General features: G+C 41.2%; 2 protein-coding genes across 2 annotated transcripts in view; one reads left to right on the top strand and one right to left on the bottom strand.

Annotated features, from left to right (window-relative positions):
* LOC115823849 (uncharacterized) overlaps window positions 1–18,330 on the bottom strand; it is a 664,236-nt gene that overhangs the window by 105,038 nt on the left and 540,868 nt on the right.
* Window positions 1–18,330, top strand: part of LOC115824128 (uncharacterized) — a 247,675-nt gene that overhangs the window by 6,151 nt on the left and 223,194 nt on the right.

Below are 18,330 nucleotides of genomic sequence, written 5' to 3'. Positions count from 1 at the left end.
TCATCTGGGATTGAGATTCCATTCTTTGTTTCTCTGTACTGTGTTTCCTCTGGTACTCTTTGAGTGAAGAACTGACGGCCCTCTTCTGTTCACGCGTTCAGCACTGAAGGCTCACACTCCCAGGATGAGCCGTCTACCAATAGGATCTTTGGCTTTGGCCGTGGACTAAGCTCTCTGGCTCCGTGTGCCTGTCCGTTTACCAGCCCAGTCCCCTCTTTGTCCCTCCTCTCCCAACTATAACTTAACAGGACCCCTGTGGATATCCACCTAATAAACACAAACCTCTACCAACTCCACAGAGGGCGAAGATTTCTCTCATTCTTCACAGACTTCATTTACATTTCTTCTAGGTTTGTCTGCGTCCTCACTTTGTGTAATCGCTAACCCACACAGACTCTGCAGTGACTCTGCATCATATATGTATGTACATACACACACACTCACACACGCATCCATGTACACAGACATGCGAACACACATATATGAACTAACGAGCAAAAAAAAAGTCCATGAGACAAAAGTATCTGTCATAAACTGTCTCAGTGCCTAAACTAATGATCCAGCTCAGAACAGCCGCAACAGAAATGCAAAGCTGAAAGGAGAACAGGACGGCTACTGTGTTTCAAAAACTAACAGGGTTTAATAGAGAATCAGCCCGGGAAAAGCCAGTATCGCATGTATTAATTTTTTTTCCACTTTCCACACAAAATAAAAACATGAACGGTTCAGTTTTCATCCACAGAGCCATTTCCAGCCTCGTAGAGACTGTACCAAGCTCTGGAGACCAACAGTGTGATGTGGTTGAATGGCAGGTTTGGGAGGACTTACAGTGTGAGGTGGTTGAATGGCAGGATTCTGAATAATGTAACTTTGGTTAGATTGGTCCAGATGTCAGGAGAACCAATCTATTCATTTGCCCTGTTTTTCATCTCTTTTTGAGGATTTATAACTTTGATTTGTGACTTGTAACAGTCTTGGTGGAACCACAGACTTTGCGGAATGTATCAACATTCCAAAATTCCAACAGAGGCCTGTTGAGGAGGAGTGTTAGCACCATGGACAGTGGCTAACTGTCAGGAGGTGGGACCCTGGACAGCTCCCAGCTCTTAACGTTACTAAAGTTGCTACTGTGTTTATAAGCATGGAGGAGAATCAGCCATACAGCTAGACCAGATGAGGTTCTAAACAGCTGAGGTCATAAAACCGCAGACTGACGGGAACAACTCCGACACAACTGCAGAAACAAACCTGCTTAGAATGATTTGGGTTTTTTTATTTGAACTAAACAGGATGTAGGCTACACAGCCTGGAACGTAAGGTGACGCTGTTTCATCGTATTTTTTCTTTAAAAAATTTGAACCAATCGTTTAATTTTGCACTGGAGCCAAAAACGAGGAGGGGGGGGGGGGGTAAGAAGACTGTCTCATGCCAGGCACCTTCAGAGCAGTTTATTGTCTGACTTTTTCTCGATGAGGACATTTCTGCTTGTGGGCACATGACAGAAAGAGACACAAACCAACAGACCAGTCATTCATTTTAAGACACAGACTAACAGACCAGTCATTCATTTTAAAAGACAAACCAACAGACCAGTCATTCATTTTAAAAGACAAACCAACAGATAAGCCATTCATTTTAAGAGAAGTGAGGGAAATAATGTTGCAGTCTGTTCTTGTAAACTTAATCCTAATCTGAGTTTGAGATTAATATTATTATTGTTAATATGAGCTAACTGATCCTCTGTCAGTGGTGTGTCTCTAATGAAGATAAACTAACTGATCCTCTGTCAATGGTGTGTCTCTAATGAAGTGAACTAACTGACCACTGACAGAGGATCAGTTAGTTCAGTTCATTAGAGTTATCACTGACAGAGGATCAGTTAGTTTATCTTCATTGGAGACACACCACTGACAGAGGATCAGTTAGTTTATCTTCATTAGAGACACACCACTGACAGAGGATCAGTTAGTTTATCTTCATTAGAGACACACCACCGACAAAGCATCAGTAAGTTTTTCTTCATTAGAGACGCATCACTGACAGAGGATCAGTTAGTTTATCTTCATTAGAGACACACCACTGACAGAGGATCAGTTAGTTGATCTTCATTAGAGACACACAAGGCTCCTATGGAGGGAGGAGCTGTTTGCACCACAGCACCTGTGGACGATCCAGGTAAAGTAAGACACGTCCATCACCCCATGTTAAAAATCCTGATCCCAATGAGCTCACCTGACAACGTTTCACCCTGTATCTAATGTCAGTCAGTCCCTGGTCATCCTGTATCTAATGTCAGTCAGTCCCTGGTCACCCTGTATGTAATGTCAGTCAGTCCCTGGTCACCCTGTATCTAATGTCAGTCAGTCCCTGGTCACCCTGTATGTAATGTCAGTCAGTCCCTGGTCACCCTGTATGTAATGTCAGTCAGTCCCTGGTCATCCTGTATCTAATGTCAGTCAGTTCCTGGTCACCCTGTATCTAATGTCAGTCAGTCCCTGGTCACCCTGTATGTAATGTCAGTCAGTCCCTGGTCACCCTGTATGTAATGTCAGTCAGTCCCTGGTCATCCTGTATCTAATGTCAGTCAGTCCCTGGTCACCCTGTATGTAATGTCAGTCAGTCCCTGGTCATCCTGTATCTAATGTCAGTCAGTCCCTGGTCACCCTGTATCTAATGTCAGTCAGTCCCTGGTCACCCTGTATGTAATGTCAGTCAGTCCCTGGTCACCCTGTATCTAATGTCAGTCAGTCCCTGGTCATCCTGTATGTAATGTCAGTCAGTCCCTGGTCACCCTGTATCTAATGTCAGTCAGTCCCTGGTCACCCTGTATCTAATGTCATTCAGTTCCTGGTCATCCTGTATCTAATGTCAGTCACTCCCCGATCATGCTGTATCTAATGTCAGTCAGTCCCTGTAAATAACCTTTCATTGAGTTTTAATGTTATTTTTGTATCTCCTTTTTTTATGTTTGTATCTATTGATTTACGATTTCTGGAAAAATGGAAAACGCGCTTTTATTTTGAAATTCAGTTGCCCTATCTAGTGTCCATGCGCAGTCGTTAATAGTAGCGGCGGTAAAAGGGGAGAGTTATTACGGATAAGGTGTTGGATTGTTTTTTGCTTTCTAATGTGTAGCACCCGGCTGAGGGGCACAAGGTTAGTGAGTCTGTGTTTGTTTGGTTGTTTTGTGTAAGAGTGTGTTTTATGTTTGAAAACAATGCAGATATATCGTTTTTGTGCTCCCCTCTTTGGTCCCGTTAAAACAAATGCGATGTAGTTTAATTTACGCAATTTAGCGTACATTGTTTATGATTTTTACAGTTTAAAATCTTCTCTGTAGATTACATTCTTTGTGTATGATGAGAAATAGTAGTATAGACAGCTTTCTGTTGTATTTCATGATGTATTAATGTAAATGTTGAATTGTATTTTCGTTTGTTTCTTCCGTCAGCTCTTACGGTGTGTTTGTAAGGAACATATGGCCAATAAAACAATTTTCATAAACCACCCGTTGAAGACCAGGACCTTAAATCAGCCAGGGATGCTACAGTTCCTGGTCATCAAGACAGAGAGAAAGTGTGCGTGTGTGTACAAGATAAGACAGAGAGAGTGTGTGTGCGTGTGTGTGTGTGTGTTCAGGGATCATCGTCGACTTTAATCCTTTTGTATTTAGGTTTTATTTGTGTTTTTCTCTCTAATGTTTATATTTAAATTTTTGATTACAGAACTGCATAATAACAACAAAATAATAACAAAAAACAAACAACAATTTTCACTGAAATGAAATACAAAACTTTGTTAATGAACTTTTTATTTCTGATCAAGAAAACATTGCACCTTATGCACGTTCATTTGTGTGTGTCTGTGTGTGTGTGTGTGCGTGTGTATGTGTATTATATGTGACACAGAGACACTGAGCCATAAACATAAAACCCTGCATAGAGGGGCTCAGTGAATGTGCAGTGGAATGTGTGCACGTGTGCGAGTGTGTGTGTGTCAGAGGACATGCTGTGGAAGGACACAGTTCCAGATGAGCAGTCCAGATACACTCCTACTCTGTGTGTGTGTGAGGGGGGGGCGGGTATGACAGTGCTCTGTTCATTGTGACGGGCAGAATATTTGTTCCCAAAGCACAAAAGACTCCAGGACTTTTCATTGGCTCCAAACCTACAGCCCTCACCTTCTCCTTTCCTCTTGATCTCTTTATATGTCACTGATATCTCAGCACATCCACTCCACTCAGTCTCCCAGTAACAGCGTCCAGTCAGACTCTCTCTACACGTGACCTGAGACCAATGATCAAATCTCTCTGGATGATCAGGATATGACTGTTTCTCTCTCACATGTGTCACCTTTCTGTTTCCCTCAGACAGAGATAGGAGTGTGTTTACTGCGTTTAGATCCAGTGTGAGATCACAGGCATCTACGGAGAAGAAGAGACAACATATCACACACTCTCAACCCTCTCTCTCTCTCTCTCTCTCTCTGTTTGTGTGTTTATGTGGGTTTTATGCTAAATGCTACACTAAGGATATAGATGGTTCATGGAAATGATGAGAGAACAAACTGATGACTGTAGAAAACTGTAGAAAGCGAATGAAGACAGGTCCTTACCTGAGGTGATGGAATCCCATGTGGAGTGTTAGTGGGTTATGTGGAGCGTTAGTGGGTTGTGTGGAGTGTTAGTGGGTTGTGTGGAGCGTTAGTGGGTTGTGTGGAGTGTTAGTGGGTAGTGTGGAGTGTTAGTGGGTAGTGTGGAGTGTTAGTGGGTTGTGTGGAGCGTTAGTGGGTTGTGTGGAGCGTTAGTGGGTAGTGTGGAGCGTTAGTGGACAAAAGACTCCGGGACTTTTCATTGGCTCCAAACCTACAGCCCTCACCTTCTCCTTTCCTCTTGATCTCTTTATATGTCACTGATATCTCAGCACATCCACTCCACTCAGTCTCCCAGTAACAGCGTCCAGTCAGACTCTCTCTACACATGACCTGAGACCAATGATCAAATCTCTCTGGATGATCAGGATACGACTGATTCTCTCTCATATGTGTTGCCTTTCTGTTCCCCTTAGACAGAGAGAGGAGTGTGTTTACTGTGTTTAGATCCAGTGTGAGATCACAGGCATCTACGGAGAAGAAGAGAAATTAGAGGAGACAGCATATCACACACTCTCAACCCTCTCTCTCTCTCTCTCTGTTTGTGTGTTTATGTGGGTTTTATGCTAAATGCTACACTAAGGATATAGATGGTTCATGGAAATGATGAGAGAACAAACTGATGACTGTAGAAAACTGTAGAAAGCGAATGAAGACAGGTCCTTACCTGAGGTGATGGAATCCCATGTGGAGTGTTAGTGGGTTATGTGGAGCGTTAGTGGGTTGTGTGGAGTGTTAGTGGGTTGTGTGGAGCGTTAGTGGGTTGTGTGGAGTGTTAGTGGGTAGTGTGGAGTGTTAGTGGGTAGTGTGGAGTGTTAGTGGGTTGTGTGGAGCGTTAGTGGGTTGTGTGGAGCGTTAGTGGGTAGTGTGGAGCGTTAGTGGACAAAAGACTCCGGGACTTTTCATTGGCTCCAAACCTACAGCCCTCACCTTCTCCTTTCCTCTTGATCTCTTTATATGTCACTGATATCTCAGCACATCCACTCCACTCAGTCTCCCAGTAACAGCGTCCAGTCAGACTCTCTCTACACATGACCTGAGACCAATGATCAAATCTCTCTGGATGATCAGGATACGACTGATTCTCTCTCATATGTGTTGCCTTTCTGTTCCCCTTAGACAGAGAGAGGAGTGTGTTTACTGTGTTTAGATCCAGTGTGAGATCACAGGCATCTACGGAGAAGAAGAGAAATTAGAGGAGACAACATATCACACACTCTCAACCCTCTCTCTCTCTCTGTTTGTGTGTTTATGTGGGTTTTATGCTAAATGCTACACTAAGGATATAGATGGTTCATGGAAATGATGAGAGAACAAACTGATGACTAGAAAAATGTATAAAAATGAATGAAGACAGGTCCTTACCTGAGGTGATGGAATCCCATGTGGAGTGTTAGTGGGTTGTGTGGAGCGTTAGTGGGTTGTGTGGAGTGTTAGTGGGTTGTGTGGAGTGTTAGTGGGTTGTGTGGAGCGTTAGTGGGTTGTGTGGAGCGTTAGTGGGTTGTGTGGAGTGTTAGTGGGTTGTGTGGAGGGGTAGGAAAACAGGACAATGAAAAGGGAATGAGATTGAAATACTGTGTCAGTCAGAATACTCCACACATGCAATATTTCATACAACACCCTGGGGTGACAGTTGGTGCTGTGTGTGATGTGTGTAAATGGGGTTCTGATGTTCTGTTTGTCCTTGTGTGATTGCTGTGGTGTGAATGAATGCACCATGTTGTCTGTCTTGCCGTATCTCATCCTGGTTCCAGTGTGTGTTACAGGCTGCAAATACGGGGTATTTTTCAACAGCTGTTTGTGTGTGTGTGTGTGTGTGTATTAGAGGGAGTCTGAGTCTCTCTCTTTCGATGTTAAATAAAATGAATAAATAAGTCACATTTTTGGAAGAACCTTAGTCAAATGGATGTCTTGTCCATGAGTAAACCGAGAGAGAGAGAGAGATTGAGAGAGATTGAGTGAGTGAGAGATTGAGCATCAGCTTATCTAGATGGTGAAGGTATAAGAACAGCAATTGTAACATTAGCTGTAATAATATTGGGGGAAATTGATCTGCTTTTATGATCAGTGTGCCTCGTACAAAATAATACTTTAATAACTATACGTTATATCAGCCTGGTCTCATGAGTCATTCGACATACTGTATTTCAGGCCCTGATTAATTCTGACCTGAGTATCTCCAGTTTACAGTGCTGATTCTTCAGTCCCACACAGAGAAACTTCACAGTGTCACAGCCTGCACCTCGTTTTGGACTTTTGTTTTGATATGCCTTGTGCTCCTGTTCTGTGTCTGTCTCCGCCCCTCACCTGATCCTCTTTGTCCCATTTATTAACCTCGTTTTCCCCTTGTTAATTTCAATCAATCCTGTTTGCCCTGTTTAGTTCTGTATATCTGTATAAACACAACCCCACTCCTTTGTTAATAACGACAGTTTTCATTCTCCCTGACTTCTGTCCCCTTACGGTTGGTCATCCTCCTTCCTGAAGGCCACTAACAGAATCTTTATTTTTTTACATAACATGTTCAGCTGCAGCGTCTATCAAGAATCCACTCCACACTACTGCTATGCCACTACCGTTAATTTCATTGGCTCCTTTAAAAGGTGTTCACAATGGTAGCACCATCAGTAAATACCTAACCCCCCCCCCCCCCCCCCCCCCCCAAAGGAAAAAAGAAAAAGGTGCTGGATAATGGATATGTGCTTGGTGTATGTACAATTGTAACTTCATTTTTTCCCTTCACATAACACCTTGTACATTTCTAATCAAACAAATTAATTAACTTAAAATAACATGATAATATGTGCAATACACGCTGCACTTTTGAACCAGGGACCTGGTGTAACAGCTTGAGGTGAGAGGCCAAACTTTATGCAAATGAATTTTTAGTTATGTATCTGTGCATAGATATCAAAGTAAGACCAAAGTTGAAAACTTTACAAATTCAATGCTCTTACAGGTTCAGCCACACTCTCTCTCTCTCTCTCTCTCTCTCGTCAGCTCCTGTGATTCTGGATCCCAACACTGTGAACCCAGGGCTGCTGCTGTCTGAGGACCTGACGAGTGTGACGCTCTGTGAGGAGAGACAGCAGCTCCCTGATAACCCAGAGAGATTTGATGACTGGGCCCAGAGAGCCTCCGCTCAGGGACTCACTACTGGGATGTTGAGGTTGGGGACAATAAATACTGGAGGCTGGGTGTGGTAACAGAGTCTGTGAAGAGGCAGGAACCGGCTTTGTTTAGTGGACTGTGGTGTCTATGGAACTGTAACGGTACTTATAAATCACACTCCCCAGAACAGGAGCTGAAAACTTCCATGGTCAGTGGCAAGCTGGAGAGGATCAGAGTGCTGCTGGACCTGGATGAAGGAAAGTTGTCATTTTTTGACCCAATCAGTGACACACACCTCCACACTTTCATGGTTGCTTTTACTGAGAATGTCTTTCCTTTCTTCAGCAACTTCTGTAAGGTCTTTCCTCTGAAGATTATACAAGTGAAGTCTTCTGTAACATTGGAAAAACACAGACCTGGTACCAAACTGTAATCTCAATGGAACCTATTGTGACGAAAGAGTTTAAAATGTAGAAAGGGGAAGATGAAGATGTCTATAATTAAATATAAATATAGCCACATGCTACAATTAAATATAGACACCTGCAGTGCGAGAGTCTCTTCTCAACCTCTGCTAGACTTTACTCAGCATGGACCATACATTTGTTGTATGTCTACTGACCATCTTCATCATCATTATCATCATACGCCATGGTAACAGCTGAGGCAGTCACGTGAGCTTGGTAGTTAAAAACTGCCTCAAAACTACCAAGTGTGGAAATATGTATATGGTATATACTGTGTGTGTGTTTGCGTGCGTAAGCCTGTAGGTAGCGATAAAACTTGACCATACATTACTAAATTTTTACTCATGCACTGCAATGAAAACACCATTTGACCAATTTATGAAATATTACAGCCTACAAATAAAACGAAATACACACATTTCTTTTCTTTCTTTTAAATCATCTTTTCCCATAGTGCTATGTTACCACACTGAGACAATTGCTATTGGCTGTCTCACCGTGTAGCTTTGAGCATGATTGGTTAATCTAACTGTCATCCAGGAAACTGGCCAATGACAACTGTGCACTCCTCTCACCTGTCAAATTTGAAAACACGTCTGTTTGAGTGGGTGTGCTGCTGCTGGGCATCAGCACTGCTACTCGGTCGGTCTGCTAGTAATGGCTGTTATCTGGATTATTTTACACCTGCCTGCCAAAGTACTATTTTGAGCGAATTTTAGTTGTGGGTTGTCAACGGAGAATAAAAAACTGGAAGCCACGGGCTAGTGACACGAGAAAACAGACGAGCCGTGTGAAAAGTGTAACAGCTATCGGAGAGTAATTATGCCCATTAAGAGTTTTATCAACAGGTATCGGGAATATTGCAACCTGCAGAAGGTAAACACCCATGTGTGTGTATTTTTGTACTGATTAATCAAGATGCAGTATGTTAAAGTGAGATGCTGATCGCGATTAGCGCGCTAGCGACATTAGCACATATTTCAGTGTAGTAGCAGCTAATGTTACTGTGTGTTGCTATTATGTGTTAATGTTGTCAGCTACTTAAACGCTCAAATGAACTCGGTATGAAAGGTAAAGGAGTTTTTGAATGAGTAAAGTGACTGAGAAAACTGTCATGTACACTCGTTAGACAGGAGGACCAGGAAGCACTACTTGGACTCTAGATGAGCAAGTTAAGTTTCTGTGATTGCACATACTGTGAACAGTGAATTTGTCCTCTGCATTTAACCCATCCAACACACCAGTAGTGAACACACACACCAGAAGCAGTGGGCAGCATTCCTTGGGGAGCGCCCGGGGAACAGGCTCACAGGGCACACAGCCGTGGATGTTGGGCCTGGAAATCGAACCGGCAACCCTCCGATCACAAGCCCCGTTGTCTAACCTTTAGTCCACGGCTGACCTAAAACATTGCTTCCCATAACGGGAGTCGAATCCTAACCGCTAGACCATATGGGAGTAGAAGTCTCCTGCTCAGCTATCGCGTCTTGTGGACTGTTGCCGCCAGTGAACCTGTGTAATTCCTGTCACCATTTCCCTCGTCATGCATCGTCCAGTTCCTCAGTCTTCGCCCATGTTTCACATGACAGCTCAGAGATTTGTGACGGAAACGCATTTAAGTGTTTAGGTACACTATTTTTATACTTGTTTCTATATATAAAGGTGGTTTTAATATTTGTTTTTCATTTAAAATTCATTATTTGCATTTAAAGTACTGTGTGTTTGTCATATTTACATTTCCTTAAAGTGTCATTTTAATTTAAAAAGGGAAAAATAATTAAAAACATAATTCTTAGAGGGATTTAAAATTAGTGACTCATAGATGTGTAATTCATAAATAGGTTTAAAAAACTTCAAAGCTAGTAATTTCATGTCTTTTACACAGGTTAGCACGGCCAGCCACAGGTAAAAGTACCCAGGGCCCCGCCCATAGTACTACAACACCCTTTAGACACTTAATAACTATATAGATACTGCACATGGGTCAGGTGCTACACTAACCTTTTATGTATGTGTTTCTTTCTGAGTAATTTTTCTATTACCTTTTCCAACACTGATAACTGCTAATGATAAGAAATTTGTTTACATTTTTTAGATCATTGGAACAAGATCATTTAGATCATTGGAACAAGGTTTACAGGGGTGAAAGACACTCAACAGAGAGACAAGACCATCGTTAGAAAGTATCAACTACAGTAAAAAAAAAAACAAGATATCAGTCCATTTTAACCATGATTTCTAAACCTAATATTGTGACTGAGATATGTGGTATTAAGTATGATTTCTTAAGTATCATAAGTATCATGTCTTAAGTACACTGGTGATAGAAAAACTGAGTATCTTTTACTTTTCTCTGTCTTCCTCTGAGTTGGCACACTGAAAGGGGAATAGACTCTTTTCAAAGATATGTCATCATCATCATCATCATCATCATCATCAATCCTTCATTTAATTCTCAGGAGAACATTGAGGGAAAGACCCTCATGACCCTCAGACATGTCATAACAGGGTAGACGCAGCTGCAGTTAATAAAATTATACCGATTGACAATTTTTTACGCTACAACTGTGTTTACCTTGCTGTGATACATAATAATAATAATAATAATAATAATAATAATAATCATTATAATAATAATAATAGTTATTATTATTATTATTATTATTATTATTATTATTATTATTGCTGTGATACATCTGTGAAAAGTGTCTATTGTTGTGAATCCTCGTCTTCCTTCTTTTGGTGATTCACATTCTTCTGAGGGCAGTGCTGAGACACACATCAGGTGCACGTTTTAATCTGTAAACATTAATAACTAGCACTCTCTAAGCTGACAGTACTCTGTGTTCACATTGACAGAATGTCTCATAATGGCAAATGTCGGTACAGACAATTTAAATAAAGTTTGTTTAAGCTTGTTGAAGGGAATAGTAAAAAATGAAATCCTACTTTAAGGACGTTTCAGTGAATCCTAGTGTGACCTTTTTTGCCCCCCAGATGCACCCAGGATCCAGCTGATTACTGGCATTTTGGAGGAGGATTGTTCTTTATCTTCCACATTTCACTGTCACTTCTGATACAGATTCATTGACCTTTTGTGGTATGTTTTGATATTACTTATTAATGCTCTGTATAGTTAGGATTCTGAATTAAAAGACAATAGGGTGAGGAGCTCGGACACCCGGGAGGAGCTTGGAGTAGGGCCACTGCTCCTCTGCATTGAAAGGAGCCAGTTGAGGTGGTTCGGGCACCTAGTCAGGATGCCTCCTGGGCGCCTCCCTGTGGGGGTGTACTGGACACGACCAACTGGGAGGAGACCCCGGGGCAGACCCAGGACACGTTGGGTGAACTACATATCTCGGCTGGCCTGGGAACGCCTTGGGATCCCCCAGGAGGAGCTGGTGGATGTAGCCGGGGAAAGGGATGTCTGGACTGCCCTCCTCAGCCTGCTGCCACCGCGACCCGGTCCCAGATAAGCAGGAGAAAATGGATGGATGGATGGAATTAAAAGACAGTGTAATGTCTGTCCATGTACGGTACGTTATCAGAACTATATGGACCTCGCAGGGGTCAGGAGAATATTGTAAAAAAAACAACAAACACCTGAACTGGAATATACAAGTTAAAAAACACAGACCACAGCCCCCTCAGCTCAAGAGCATAATTTGTTGATTTCTCCACTTGTGTCAAAGGTGAAATCATGACCTTATCATGATAGTAACCCTAAGAAACAAAACAGACACCTGGAGAAATGCCATTTTTAGTTTTTCAGTTCCTCCTGGAGGGCTGTGAAGAACCGTTTGTGAATAATTGGTTGATATTGTAAATTTACATCTGAATGCAGTAAATAAAAGTGTTTTAGAATCAAAAGTGGCGTATACATTATTTGTAATTAAGTTTCCAACCCCACTTTAACTGAAACACTGAAAATCTTGTAGATATATCAGTTTATTTTTTATTTCTTCAGTATGTTTTCAGTTGAAGATATTTCACAGTACTATTAAAGCTTCTATTTAGTGAGAATTTGAGGAAACTTGTCTACTGTTATTTGGTATTTTAATTATTCAATGGCGTAGTCATTTAAGGTTTGTACTGTAATTCTGCAAAAACTGAATCATTAAATATTTAGATTGTGCTTCTACAGGTTTTTAATGTTACATATTTAAACATTAAATATAAACACAAACACATTAAATCTAAACACAAACAAGTTCAATTTTGAGATGATTTTAATCTTTTATACAGTATTTTTAGAGACGTTTTGTGTTGTCTTCCAAAATAAAACTGTTGTTTTACAATTTTGAGCATGTGTTAACAGTGTATTGAAGGTGTTTGATCGTAATAATTCAGGAAATAACTGTAAAATAACAGTGTTTCTCTGCAAAACCTTTAAAGGAACTTTCTGTACATTTATTGTTTTTTCACTTTATTTCAGTTAGGATATTTTACTTTAATTTTACGGTTTTGTTTGGCAGCCATTGCTGCCAGTCGTTTGAAAGTTCTTTCCGATTTTTTTTTTATTCACAGTGTGAGGCTTTATTCTGCCCATTTGTAGCAGTCTGTCTTTACGTAGTGATGAGTATCTGTCCGGGAGCTCCGGACATGCAGGTTAGGTGAATTTGAGACACTAAATTGCCCTTAAGTATGAATGTGTGCGTGAGTGAGTGAGTTTCTCTGTGTGTCTGCCCTGCGATGGACCGGCGACCTGTCTAGGGTGTTTCCCCGCCTTTCGCTCTATGAGCGCTGGGACAGGCTCTAGCACCCCCGCGACCCTAATCAGGATAAGCGGCTTAGATAATGAGTCAGTGAGTGAGGAATGACAGTCACAGCCAGGAAGCAGTATGACTGCATATGCGAACAAACAAATCATTTACACGTTTTTATTCTTTCGTTAACGGTAAATGATTATCCCAGGACAAGCTGAACCCGAAGACTTGGATGACTTCAATCAAATCTAACCGAGTCAGAGTACACGTTAACCTGTTTAAAACCATTTAAATTCAGAACCGCTATCTGATAATGAACATTCTGTCCTGAATACACAGTCAAATTTAACCTAGACATGAAAGCAGCGGTTGTACATAAATTAATAATAATAATAATAATAATAATAATAATAATAATAAATCTATAGGCTACTGTAGAAGTTTGTTCACACTGCTGTGCCAAGTATGTTCTCGTAATAACCTCCCTTGTAATAGTTGGGCTGAATTATTTATTCGTAGTTTACGGATAATGCAAAGCCTTATATGCATAAGTTTGTCAATAACTAACTAACTAACTAAAATAAGTACATGCTCAGTTCTATGACACTACGCAGGTGCTGTAATTCTGAAACATTTGAAAAGTGCGTCTCTAAGTCAGTACGTCGTCCTGCTCCAGGTAACTGTAGAATGTCCAGAATCAAACACTGCTCAGAGTTGTTCTCAACTTTGCCGAAAGCACACGCTTTTACGCTGCTCTCCAGATACCACAACCTTGCGATTTTCACCGAGACTTCAACTGAATTTTAACACATTCGACATCTTGCCGTTATACTTACAATTTAAAAGCAAAAAGGAAAAAAATCCATAGGAGTATTGAGATTTTCGCCTTTAGGCCCAATATTGGCCTGTTCGGGACTTGGCTAGCCCTCACAGAATTCATCGGCCACGTCGTTTTCTTAATTTACAGTTACAGCTACAGTTTTTGGAAAATCCGAAAAAAAACTATTCACATCTTCGCCTTTAGACCTATAACTGTTTAATTGGCTGCTGTTCGAATTCATCGGACTGATTGTCAGTCCTGTACCTTAGCTTTTACTTTATTAAAATAGTATTTTAACAATCTTCTTTATTTTCAGAATCCATAAGAGAGATTCTTGGTAAGTGATTTACACTTTCATTCGCCGTGCTTGGTAGTATTAATCTGATTTGATTAATCTGATTGTCCTAGCATTTCTGGCATCGACATACAACACCGGTTCTGATCCGTTTCACAAACTAGTCAGTAAGTAAATTTATTATTATTATTATTGTTATATTCCCTTATCTTCATATAACAAATTTGAAAAATGCTTTTATCAGATTGTAACGCTGCGACGTCATCACCTTATTAAATGTCACGCAGTCTCAATATTCAGTTGGTTATACCGTAATATCATATTATCGTGAGACTTTGTATGTGTCCATCCGTTCATTCGTTCATTCAATTGACAAAATATTCTGTAAATAAATATTCTAAAAATAAATAAATAAAATATTCTGTAAATATTATTATCATGACAATTATTATCATCGCTGTTAATTTGTTGTTGTTGTTGTTATGTTTGTTTATCACAACTCTTTCTATATTTATAAGGTGGCATTGCGTTAAAAAAATGGTTGCATATAACCTGATAACCTTCCTTTTTGGTTTGCGTGTATTTGTGTGCGTGTGTGTGTGGGTATTAGAGATGCCAAGACGCAGTGAACGACTTGTTTCCAGTGGGTATTACTCAAATACCAGCTCTGAGACCAGCACCAGCTCCACTGGATCCACTGGCCTAACGTCTTACAGGAAAAGCCCACTGAGGTACTTTAGTGTCTGTGTCTCTGTGTGTGGAGCCTTGAAAATGTGTCCAGCACATAGTTCTTTTCCATTGTCATACACTGTCTGATGGAAATCACCTCTCTCTCTCCCCATATCGCTCCCTCTGTGTCAGGAATCCTAGGCCTAGGACCAGAAGCCACAAAGGAGCCAGCTCCTCTAGTGTGTCCAGCTCCTCCAGTGTGTCCAGTGAGGTCTCCCACCGGCCCAGGACCAACACCAGTGACGGTGAGTGTCTGTTCTCTGCCCCTGAGCAGCACTGCATAGCCTCTGTTCTTTAGGACAACAAATGTTTGTATTAAAGAGTGAAGAACTCATTAAAGGAACAACAACAATAAGGTTTATTTGGACCCCAGTTTCACTGTTTAAAGTCTCAAAGAGCTTTACATGACCACAACAAACAAAACAGGACAGCACTCCCTGACTTAATCAGGGGGAAGAGTTGTGAAGAGTTGAAGATGATAATAGTCATTATCACTGATGTGTATGAACATGGCTGGTGAAAATGGTCATATTTAAAATTTTACTTTTGTATATTTTTACTTCATCAGCACGTTCTTTGGCAACGTTCAGCAACTGGTTTCCCACAATCCGGTATGTTCTGACCTCTGGATTATCTCTGCTGCTTGTATTTCAACTGAGCCGGTGAACTGGGTTTCACTTGTATCTCTGTGTAGTTTTATATACCTTTGTATAGAAACCAAAATCGTACTGTGGTATGTATGTAGTGTTGTAGTGAATGTATGTAATCAGTACAGGTGTTGGTTTATGGCACTGGGGGAGTGTTTCAGTTGCTTTGCTTGTGGGATCTGATCACAGTGTATGTGTAACTGTGTATGTCCCAGTATAACTGTCATTAACCGATATCTGTTTCTGTGCAGACACACTGCCACGAAGAAGACCACCCTCCTCTTCCTCCTCATCTCTCTGGTGATTTTTGGTGAGTTTTGTTGCAGTCAGTCAACACTGTTTATTTGAGAGAGGTTATCATGTTGTATTTGTATGTTATGAGGACTGTAATTTGTGTGTTTGTGTAGAATATGAGTGGTTATGTCTTTTCTCAGGTCTATGGTTCTGGTCCCCTTCTGTTTCTACGCCCCTCACTCAAACCAAGGCCTCCATCAGACCCGATCAACACAACTCACATGTGGGTCCATTTTACTGTAGAAATAGCACTGTCACTACACTCTCCACATTCATCTGACCATTCTCCTAATACTCTCATCATTTCTCTTTCTTTCTTTCTTTCTTTCTTTCTTTCTTTCTTTCTTTCTTTCTCTCTTTCTCTTTCTTTCTTTGTTCAACAGGGCCAGATTCCTCATGCTAGTGTGTTGGCTATAAAGGATCACATTTATGCTGATCTTCGTGACCTTGATGCCAAACTGTCTGAGAGTAGAGACAGAGATGTGGAGAAATTAATGGTGAGAGACAGACAAACGTCCAGTGAGAGAGGAAAAAGAGTGATTATAAAGATGATCAAATGGTTCTGTATTTTCATTATTTTAATATTTTATATGTGTGTGTTTTGTGTCAGAGAGAGATTATTCAACTAAAAGAGGACAGAGAAAAACAGAGGCTTGTGATTGCGGTAAGAAATCTGAAATTTGAATTGAAGATTTCAGCATTTTTGCTCCACATTACACACAAACATTCACTTTATGTACGTTTTAAAAAATGGAATGTAAGCAGATTTCTGTTTTTGTAGCAGTAACAGAACACAACACAAGAATAAGAGACAGATTGTGGATAGAGATCATTCAGAGCCATGGTCATCCATGTATTTGTGTCTTTGTCTCCCTCTAGAGGCTGGAAACTGACATAGCGAGTCTGAAGGTGAACACAAAGAAGTGAGTACCTCTTACCTTTTGTGTCCCGGTTGTCAGTGTCTGCCCTTTTATCCTGAGAGTTTTTTTTTTTTAAATTTTGATGCTTTAAAATCATATGTGAATTTGCATGTCCCAATCATAGAGTTAAATTAATTTTTTGACCTTTGCGGCTTATACTGATGGCTTCATGTGAGTGTTTTTCTCTCTAAAGTGTGGAGCCTTATGTGCACAGGCAGCGGGAACAGGAGATGGCTGGAATGCAGGGTCTGAATGATGGTTTAAAAGAGCATGTATCCAGTCTCCAGTCGACCTCTGACCTGATTCAGCAGAGAATGGACACCCAGGAGAAACAGCATGCTGAGGTAATGTATATAAACACACACTCACACACACATACACGTACAACCTCACACACAGACACACTCTCTCTCTCTCTCTTTCAATCCTCTATCTCTATCTCCATCACACACACACACACACACACACACACACTCACATACATGTACAACCACACACACAGACACACTCTCTCTCTGTCTCTCTTTCTATCCTCTATCTCCATCACAAGCACACACACACTCACACACACATACACGTACAACCACACACACAAACATACTCTCTCTCCTTCTATCCTGTATCTCCATCAAACACACGCAAACACACACACAGTCACATCCATATCTTCCTCACACACGTGTCTGTTAAATTATTGTGGAAACAGTGACATTATTGTGGATTCAGACCATTGTTTAAACTACTCCTCTTACAGAATACCTCGAGACTGAAGCTGGAGCTGTGTGATCGCCTGTTCCTTTCCTCAAGTGTCAGTCACCTGAATGTGGTACTGCGCTCAGACCTCCAGGAGGAACTGGAGAACCTGGAGAAGAGAATACTGGAGCGGCTTGGGCGGGACAGAGGAGAGCAGAGAACAGATGTCTGGAGAACTGAGGGAGAAAGTCTTGGGCAGGAAGGAGCGGGAGCCGTCACCATACAGGTGAACAGCGGGGGTGGACCATACACCACTCACTACGGTCATATTCACATTGTGCTGGGTGCCTTAAAATACAGCGTATAATGTGATGTATTTATCATTTTAGAACTGTGTGTATGTGTCTAAACTTTGGTTGTTTCACACAAGGCCTCTTGGAAGTGCGTATGTGTGAGAATGTGTGTTTTTCTGAAGGGTTGTCGTCCACTGTTTTCTAGGTTGGACTGTCCTATTGTGTACTGGTGACAGTGTCCTGTATTAAAAGGAGTGTGGGTAGTTTTGAATTATTGTCTGTTTAAATAGCACTTGAACTGTTTGTTTTAGGACATGGAGAAGATTGTTCAGAGAGCCCTGAGTTTGTACAGAGCTGACGGGATCGGGATGGCGGACTACGCTTTGGAATCTGCAGGTCCAACCTCTCCTCCGATTTAATCACTGCTAATGAGCGTGTGGTTAACATGGACTTTGGTACGTTTCAGAACTGAGATTTATGTGTGTGTGTGTATGTGTGTGTGTGTGTGTGTATGTACAGGTGCGAGTGTGATAAACACGCGTTGTTCAGAGACGTACCAGACCAGGGCAGCGTACTTAAGCCTGTTTGGGTTCCCTGTGTTCTATTGGTCAGAGAGCCCTCGTGTGGTTATACAGGTAAAACATCACTTATAGCTCAGCACAAATACTGTCAGACAGCCAACACAAACAGTCCATTTAAACAAGG

This window comes from Chanos chanos, chromosome 11 (genome assembly GCF_902362185.1).
Source record: "Chanos chanos chromosome 11, fChaCha1.1, whole genome shotgun sequence".
In the NCBI taxonomy this organism is placed as follows: Eukaryota; Metazoa; Chordata; class Actinopteri; order Gonorynchiformes; family Chanidae; genus Chanos; species Chanos chanos.
This window is presented reverse-complemented; position numbering and strand designations above follow the sequence as displayed.